Here is an 8980-nt window from a genome sequence, read left to right on the forward strand (position 1 = left end):
GAAAGTAGTCCATAGAGAATATTTTACTGTGCTGCAATATTTTTTCCAAAAATAACAGGGTTACACCTATGCAATGTGGGCTGAGTAAAAATTCTTTCCCAAGTCCCAGTTCTATTTATGTGGCAAATTGAGAACTGCTACCCATCCAGTTGCTTTCAAGCCAGCATCTCATTTGAAGTCGGTGTTGTCCTTTTTAGTTACAGCCCTGTTCATTCCTTATAATAAGGGGAAAATGGAAAGAAGAACAGCTGCCTAGGGTCTTGTTGCAATCGCCACATATTATCTATACCTGTGGATACAGTTTCCTTTGATAGGAATCTAAGCTATGAAAAGATTTTGAGAGAAAATACCAGGAGGACATTGCATTCCAATACACAGAGCTATAAATCTGGCTTCCCCTCTTCAACAGAAAAAAAAGGGAAATCGTGGGTGGTGTTTTTCATTTTTATATTATTATTTTTTTGTAAACCTCAGTCTCTTGAAATCAGTAGTCAGATGTCAGTGTGGGTTTTTCTTTCCCTTGAAATACTAAATACTTTTGGAGTTAGTTCATTTTCTATACCTAATGTTTGCCCCAAACGTAACTGAAAGTTAAAGCAAATGTCTTTAACAATACCCCAGTGGTGTTCTTTTAAAAGACAGGTGGGTAGCTGTTTTGGGATGGAAAAAATTAAGAAGGAAAGGAAAGGAGGTATTTAATCCTTCCTGCATGTCAAATCTCACCCACAAAGACATCCCTCCTCCCTCTCATACACACTCCTGTTTCTAAACATTAGTGAAAAGGATACATGTGTGTTTCTAGAATGTGGGGTGGGTGGGGTGGTTTGATGTTGATGGGGAAAGGGTTTTTTAAAAGGCTTGGGTTGGAACCCCTTTTTTCTGAATTTGTCTAGTTTTTGTCCAGGCCGTCACATCTCTAATAACAAATAAATTGCAATGCAGTATTGCCAATGTAATAACACCACCTACAAAATATATACATTATTTTAGAGAACTGTCAAAAGGGCTGTGGACATGGAAACAAAGTCCTTTGGGGAATTCTGCTTCTGCTTCTACACCTTTGTCATCCCTCTCCTCCAACAACCTAATGGATAGCTGCTGCTACCAGTTCTGCTCACATTAAAGACAAGATTAGAAGTAATGGCTTCCAGAGTATGGATTCACCCAGCTGATCATGCAAATCGTTGTCCTTTATTTACAAACCACTTTTTCATTTAAGAAAGACCCACAAAGTGCTGGACAATGTTAAAAGATAATGCAATAAAAATACAAGATGCAATACTGAGACCCTAGTGTGTTTATTATTTACTAAATTTCTATATCACCCTTCATCTGAGGATCACAGGATGGTTTACATTATAAAACCACAAAAATAACCATAGTAACAAACAAAAGCAATAACCACCCCCCACACACTTTAAAAGGCAATAGATGGTTTAATTACCCAAAGGCCTGGGAGATGAATGTTTCTGCCTGGTGCCTGAAGATATGTAACGCTGGCTCTAAGCATACTAACTTTAGTAGAAGACAACATTAAATAACAAAGGCAAGGATTTGTCCTGAACTGAAATGGTTTGGCCCTACTTTCTTGGAATATAGTCACTTAACTTGCTGCATATACCTGTACAGCTGTATGCCTGCCTGCTCATCTTTTTGGCCAAACTCCTGAATGTGGGTGTTCTGTTGTCACATGCAGTACAGTTTGTTATCTCTGCATCATCATCATTTTTGCCCCTTCAAATAAACAGTTATGTGCTGATGTGCACATAAAATAGCACTACGATTTGATTTCTTGACCTGCAACAATATGCAGCAGATCTAATTCCCGAGACACATCAAATGGAAGCAAAATGGCTGAATAACTCAAATCACATGACGACCTACTTTCAACCACTAATTGGCTGGAATGTTTTCATGAAACTTAGGAATTTTCCTTTAGAGCACTCTTAATATACACACATTCAAATACTAAGTAGCAAAAGGTTTTCCTGTCACTATTTAGAAACATTCACCTCATCAACTTACGCCAGCATCCCTATTTATTAACAGCTTCCTCATTCTGTTAACTCCAGTGCATTCTCCCCAATGAGAGCTCATCTCCCTCAGAACGCTCTTTCCAAGTTGTCTGCTAATCCAAAAACAAAATCATAGGACAAACCACATACACTCCACTTCAAAATGCCTTTTGGGCAACATCCTCAGATACTTTTACCCCCAGCTAGAAAGGACCCACATTTTCCCCACCCACATTTTCAAGGGCCAGGTTTGTGTATGCCTTGTGGCTTTTCCAAGGCTGTGGCTCACAGGACTGGGCAAGTCTGAAATATTTTATTTAACAATAACAGTAGCTGCAGCTATTCCAGTTTTATCACCCAACCCAAATATCATTACTATTTGGAATTACTGTCCGGTTACATATCCAGATATCAGCCAAGGCAACTTGTTGCAAAACAGGCTGATTTGAACTAGCAGTCCTAGTAGTTAAACAAATTTCTCAAGAAGGCAGTAACACTTTTCATATTTGTATAAATGTCAAGCTTTCAACACTATAGGGATCAAAGCCGAACTTAATTAGACAAATAAAGTTATTTCCTCTTTAACTGAACTGTGCAGTATGGGGACATGCATACAGCTGATCCATTTCCCCAAAGTACCCTGGAACTGCAGTTTGTTAATGGCGCTGGGAATTGTTACTCGATGGGGAGCAAGCTACAGTTCCCAAGATTCTTTGGTGGACACCATGTTTATATTAAACTTATGGTGTACACCAGTAAAAGCAGAATAGTTTTCTACAATTATATTTCATGCACTAAGCCACTGTTTTTACTATTTTAAAATCTGCTCTCCATGATCCTGTTTTATTTTGCATTTGCCTCAAAGCATACAATAAAAACATTGTTTCTGGAAAGTCATGAAAAAGTACATTAATAAAATTGGGAGGGCCCTCTTAGTTAAATATATAGCCAGACCAACTTTTGTCTCTTTTTTTTACAAAAAAAAGAACTTGTTTATACTTTTCAGGTCAGGCTATTTTAGCACATCTGTTTATTCATCTGACATCAACATGAAAGGTAAAAAAGTATGTACATTTGTAAAGTAGATTTTTGTTAAACGCCTTTGGATGTTTCTGTTCAAAATGTTTAGCGCATCTGATTAGAATCTGCACATGCTGACTACAACAGTAGCAGGGCAATCCAAACCTTTTTGGACCAGTTCTGGCAACTTAGCCAGCCTCCTCCTGGCTTCTCATTTCGTCCTAATGCAAGCATTACTCCACCAGTGTAGAATTGCCTCTTCTGTCTTTTCAACACAGCTGGCAGTGTAAGGCCCCAAAACAGGACGATAAGGAGACAGTGAGAGGCTGAGTCAGCAGGGCATCCGATGGATTTCAATCTGGACCTGATCACTATGCCAGCTCCAGGCTGTTGCAGTGATCATCCTGCCCATCTCCCACACCTTCTACCCCAGCCACAGGACTATGGATGCAGCAGTTGTTCTGCCACCCCATAAAGCCCTGCTGGTCAGTGCCAGGGATTTAGATTGCCCCCTAAAGCAAGAAGGGCAAATGCCCACTCTGCATTTTATATACCAAAGCCTATAGGATTCTAAGAGCTGCAGAAATATAATACAGGAGGCAAAGCAAAGTCCGTAGTGTCTGAAAATAGCTGGATGTTCCTACTGCAGAAATTGTTTAAGACTACAACGATTTCTTTTCTCCTTTTAAAATAAAAGACACCTCCTTCCTCAGCAAACACACTTTAGTGTGGCAAATGGAACCACAGCAACTTGCTAGGTGTCATTTTATTTTAATTCCAGCTTATCATAAGCCATGTATCATCATCATCATCATCATCATCATCATCATCATCATCATCATTTATTCTTTATACCCGCCCATCTGGCTGAGTTTCCCCAGCCACTCTGGGTGGCTCCCAATCGAGTGTTAAAAGCAATATAGGATTAAATATTTAAAACTTCCCTAATGTCTTTTAAAAATAGGATAGTTGCTTATTTCCTTGACATCTGATGGGAGGGCATTCCACAGAGCGGGCGCCACTACCAAGAAGGCCCTCTGTCTGGTTCCCTATAACCTCACTTCTTGCAATAAGGGAACCGCCAGAAGGCCCTTGGTGCTGGATCTCAGTGTCTGGGCTGAACGGTGGGGGTGGAGATGCTCCTTCAGGTATACAGGACCGAGGCCATTTAGGGCTTTAAAGGTCAGCATCAACACTTTGAATTGTGCTCGGAAATATACTGGGAGCCAATGCAGGTTTCTCAGGACTGGTGTTACGTGGTCCTGGCAGCCACTCCCAGTCACCAGTCTAGCTGCTGCATTCTGGATTAATTGCAGTTTCCGAGCCACTTTCAAAGGTAGCCCCATGTAGAGCGCATTGCAGTAGTCCAAGCGGGAGACAACTAGAGCATGCACCACTCTGGTGAGGCAGTCCGCGGACAGGTAGTGTCTCAGCCTGTGTACCAGATGGAGCTGGTAGACAGCCGCCCTGGACACAGAATTAACCTGCACCTCCATGGACAGCTGTGAGCCCAAAATGACTCCCAGGCTGCACACCTGGTCCTTCAGGGGCACAGTTACCCCATTCAGGAACAGGGAGTCCCCCACACCGGCCTTCTGTCTTGTCAGGATTCAACCTCAATCTGTTAGCCGCCATCCATCCTCCAACCGCCTCCAGGCACTCACACAGGACATTCACCACCTTCACTGGTTCTGATTTAAAAGAGAGGTAGAGCTGGGTGTCATCTGTATACTGAATACCCAGCCCAAACCCCCTGATGATCTCTCCCTGCAGCTTCATATAGATATCAAAAAGCATGGGGGAGAGGACGGAACCCTGGGGCACCTTAGGATCCCTCACCCTAGGGATCAAACACCCTAGGATCCCTCTCTTTGCAATGTGAAAGCCATCTTAGGTGAACAGGGCTCTAGCACTACCGTGAAACAGTGCCATACCAATGCTGCAGAAACATTAGTTACCTTTTCAGATGTGGTGTAATGGCACTTAACAAAACTACTGTTCAGGACAACCACAAATCCAGTTGTGTTGATATAAATCTAGACATTTTATATTTAGTCTTCCCAATAAGTCTTTTCAAAGGACTGCAAAGGCAGCACAGAATGATGGACTGGAGATATTTACGATACACACAAGATAATGCTAGTGGTTGTGCATATCTGTAGGATAGATGCCTGCACACATTGCCATAGCAGATCACTGAAAATTCAAAATTAGTTAATGTTTGAAAACAATTTCAAAGATAAAGTTATTATGCATTATATATTTTATGTTGTACCCCACTGTTAGATTGATTTTAATGAATAATGGGTAACCCAAATGAATGAATAAACTAAGAGGAGGATAAATGGCTCATTTCAAGGTAGTAGTTTAAAGCAATGCATAGGAGTGAGTTCAACACTCTCGTTGCTGATGTAGCTGCATATTCATAGCATTACACCAATCTGGAGATGTTACTTCAGAATCAACTATATCATACTACATTGTGTTGCAGGTTGTAGCCATCAACACATGGAAGAGAGTCAATCCAAGCATTGAGGCACACTAACAATTGTTTTGTATTTTCTCTCTCTCCAAGTTGCCTGAAGAAAAGCTGATGATGTAAGCTAAGATATATAGAGGTAAATTTAGATTTCTTATATTCATTGAAAATATAGTTCATTTTGTTCTCCCACAATGTAGTTATTCTTTAGAGTATCAATTACTTCTATATTAGACCTATTGCAAAGGACTACATGAGCAAATGCATGCAATTCTTGTTATGGGAAAGGATAAAAGGAAAATAGAAGCTATTTCCCTTACTGAAATTAGTGGGAGAGTCTAAGGTTCATCAAGATATTCACTCCTAGAAAAGTAGCACACGCATTTCCAAACCTGTCATTTTCCAAGAGGACTGTTTAAATTGTATTGGTTTACTACCTGACAGCTGAGACTATGATTAGAACGTTTAATTCTAAGCTGGACTTTCCAACAGATCTAAAAATTGTCTCATTTGCTCAAGAAGCTCAGAATGGAGAAATGACAGGTAACTGATACCTTACCCTCTACTTAGGCTTGCCATACATCAGGAAAATTCTTGAGTATGAAATTTCAGGTGTAAAAATGGCACCAGGGAGGAATTTTGCCGAATCTACAAAATGTCAGGGGAAACCCGAATGTATGGCAACACAGTGGAAAAAGCAGCAGAAACAGCTCAAAAATCATAAAATCACTATTTTGTGGGTGTCAGGAATTTTACTTTTTGAAATATAGTGGTACCTCTGGTTAAGAACTTAATTCGTTCCGGAGGTCGGTTCTTAACCTGAAACTGTTCTTAACCTGAGATACCACTTTAGCTGATGGGGCCTCCCACTGCCACTGCGCCGCTGCCACACGATTTCTGTTCTCATCATGAAGCAAAGTTCTTAACCCGAGGTACTATTTCTGGGTTAGCGGAGTCTGTAACCTGAAGCGTCTGTAACCTGAAGCATCTGTAACCTGAGATACCACTGTATGGCAACCCTACCTCTACTGAAAGCCAGGCCATTTTAGACCCTTCTAGGAGAGCCAAAACAAATAGTGTTTTCCAAGCAACAAAACCTGCAGCTGGAGTGCAATGAAAATGTGACAATCCTCAAGCAGAAGCACATAACTGAAAACAAGGACTTCTAGATCCCTGACCCAAGTGCAAAAGAACAGCTGTGGTTGCAATCCTCACCCCACTGAGAAGTCACTTGAGAGAACCCCATCAACTGCAGCGGACCCTAGGTAAAGGTAAAGGTAAAAGGACTCCTGACCATTAAGTCCAGTTGTGACCGACTCTGGGGTTGCAGTGCTCATCTCACTTTATTGGCCGAGGGAGCTGGCGTACAGCTTCTGGGTCATGTGGCCAGCATGACTAAGCCGCTACTGGTGAACCAGAGCAGTGCACGGAAACGCCGTTTACCTTCCCGCCGGAGCGGTACCTATTTATCTACTTGCACTTTGATGTGCTTTCGAACTGCTAGGTTGGCAGGAGCTGGGACCGAGCAACGGGAGCTCACCCCGTTGCAGGGATTCAAACCGCTGACCTTCTGATCGACAAGTCCTAGGCTCTGTGGTTTAACCCACAGTGCCACCCGCGTCTCGGCAGCGGAACCTACTTCTGAGTAAACACGAGATTTCAAGGTACAACAGGTGTCTTACAATCACAAACATACACACATCATCTCTAAAGGCTGTTAGATCCATTATCCACCAAAAGGGTACAGGACAAGTTCCAGGAACAGTCTGTTTGGGCTTTCCAGTTGCTGCTGATTAACATCCATCTCACAAGCCCTCTTCACATCTTAGTACACTACCCAACTGTTTTGTCTGTGGTACATAGGCTGTAGTATAAAGCAATTTAGAACACATAGTGGAGCCCTCCACATACCATATGCACACAAAGACCAGGGAGGGAGGCTGCCCTGCTGTACCCAAACCATCTATAGATTAATGTCACTGATTAAAAATCACTTTAAACAAGGACTGAAATCTGAAGTTCATTCAGTCCTAGTGTGAACATATTCCTGATAGTCAAAATATTAAGCATGCCTGAAGGAAGGAAGGTCCACATGACAAAATGAGAACTCTCATATTACCAGACATTAATCTTCAGACAAATGCTACAGCTAAGAATGCAAGCTGGAGGCTCATCAAAGGGGGAAATACATCAACATTATAGTATCTGTTAGCAGAACAATCTCTATTGATGGATCAGAGTCACTGTGTAAATAGATGAAGGACAGCTGACCTGGGTCCACAGGACTAGTCAAAGCAACTGTTAGTGTCAAGCAGACATTATTTTTTTTCCAAGCATCTATGATCTAAGAAAAGAGGTAGAGATAAGGTAGAGTGTTGCATGATTATACGCTTTGAAAAATGCTTACGCTGATAGAATTTATAACAGGATCATTCTAAAGCTGAAAGACAAACTGAAATTAAAGTTGATTAATTAAGGCTAGTTGGCTACCTACTAGCGTGTGCATCCTGCAAAGTTTATCAGAGAAAAATAGGGTATTGGTTTTAGGAAAATAGATAGCTACCTGATACTAGATCACTCTATTGGCTCATCTAGCTGAATCCTCCAGGATTTCAGACCTGGGTCTCTCGCAGCTCCACCTGGAGATGTTAGGGACTGAACCTGGGACTTTCTGCTCTCTGCTAAACTGAAGAATCAGAATATAAGATATCTTATAATGAGGCAATAAACTAAATGAATGACTTCACCTATCTGATGAAAACTCTTACCTCAAATGAACAGTAGTAGCCAGAGGGACAATTTATAGCTAAAATTGGCAGGAGAGGGAAAATATTAAGCCTCTCCTATCCACGTAATGTGCTCATGAACTGGATTGGACCCCTGCACAGCTGCTTTGTCTTGAAAATGAACATGACCGAGATTTAGCATGCTTAACATAACATTGTTTCCTATTTGTTCCCTAATGCAACACTTAATGTTCAACTAATGCAACACCTAATGCAACATTGTTCCCTAATGCAACACTTGCAGCTGAATTTTCAACTACTACCTAACTTCCAAAGCATTAAACCAACATTAACATTCAACAAAGCTAATACCCTATCAAAATGCACATCCCTATTTTCAAACCCATGGGCATGCATGAATGGCAAATAGCCACATCTACAGAACTGGTAAATCTACTCAAATGTTTTGGAATATTTCCTCATCAAAACGAGCAGTTGCCTGATCTAAGTGAGCCATCTGGTGGTGTGTATTCTTATTTATATTCTCTTTTCTTCTTTTCAAAAATAAGCTAAATGGGTAGACACATTTCTAAATGGGTATGCATCTAGTAAATAGAATGCCACAACCACCACTTTAGTCACAATTGCCTACACATTTGTCCACTGTGGTTTCAGACTCAAACACTTTGGACATGCAATAATTCCACACAGAAAATGTACTAAGCTCAACTTGACACCTG

This window comes from Podarcis gaigeae, assembly GCF_964106915.1.
Source record: "Podarcis gaigeae genome assembly, chromosome: 4".
Classification (NCBI taxonomy): Eukaryota; Metazoa; Chordata; class Lepidosauria; order Squamata; family Lacertidae; genus Podarcis; species Podarcis gaigeae.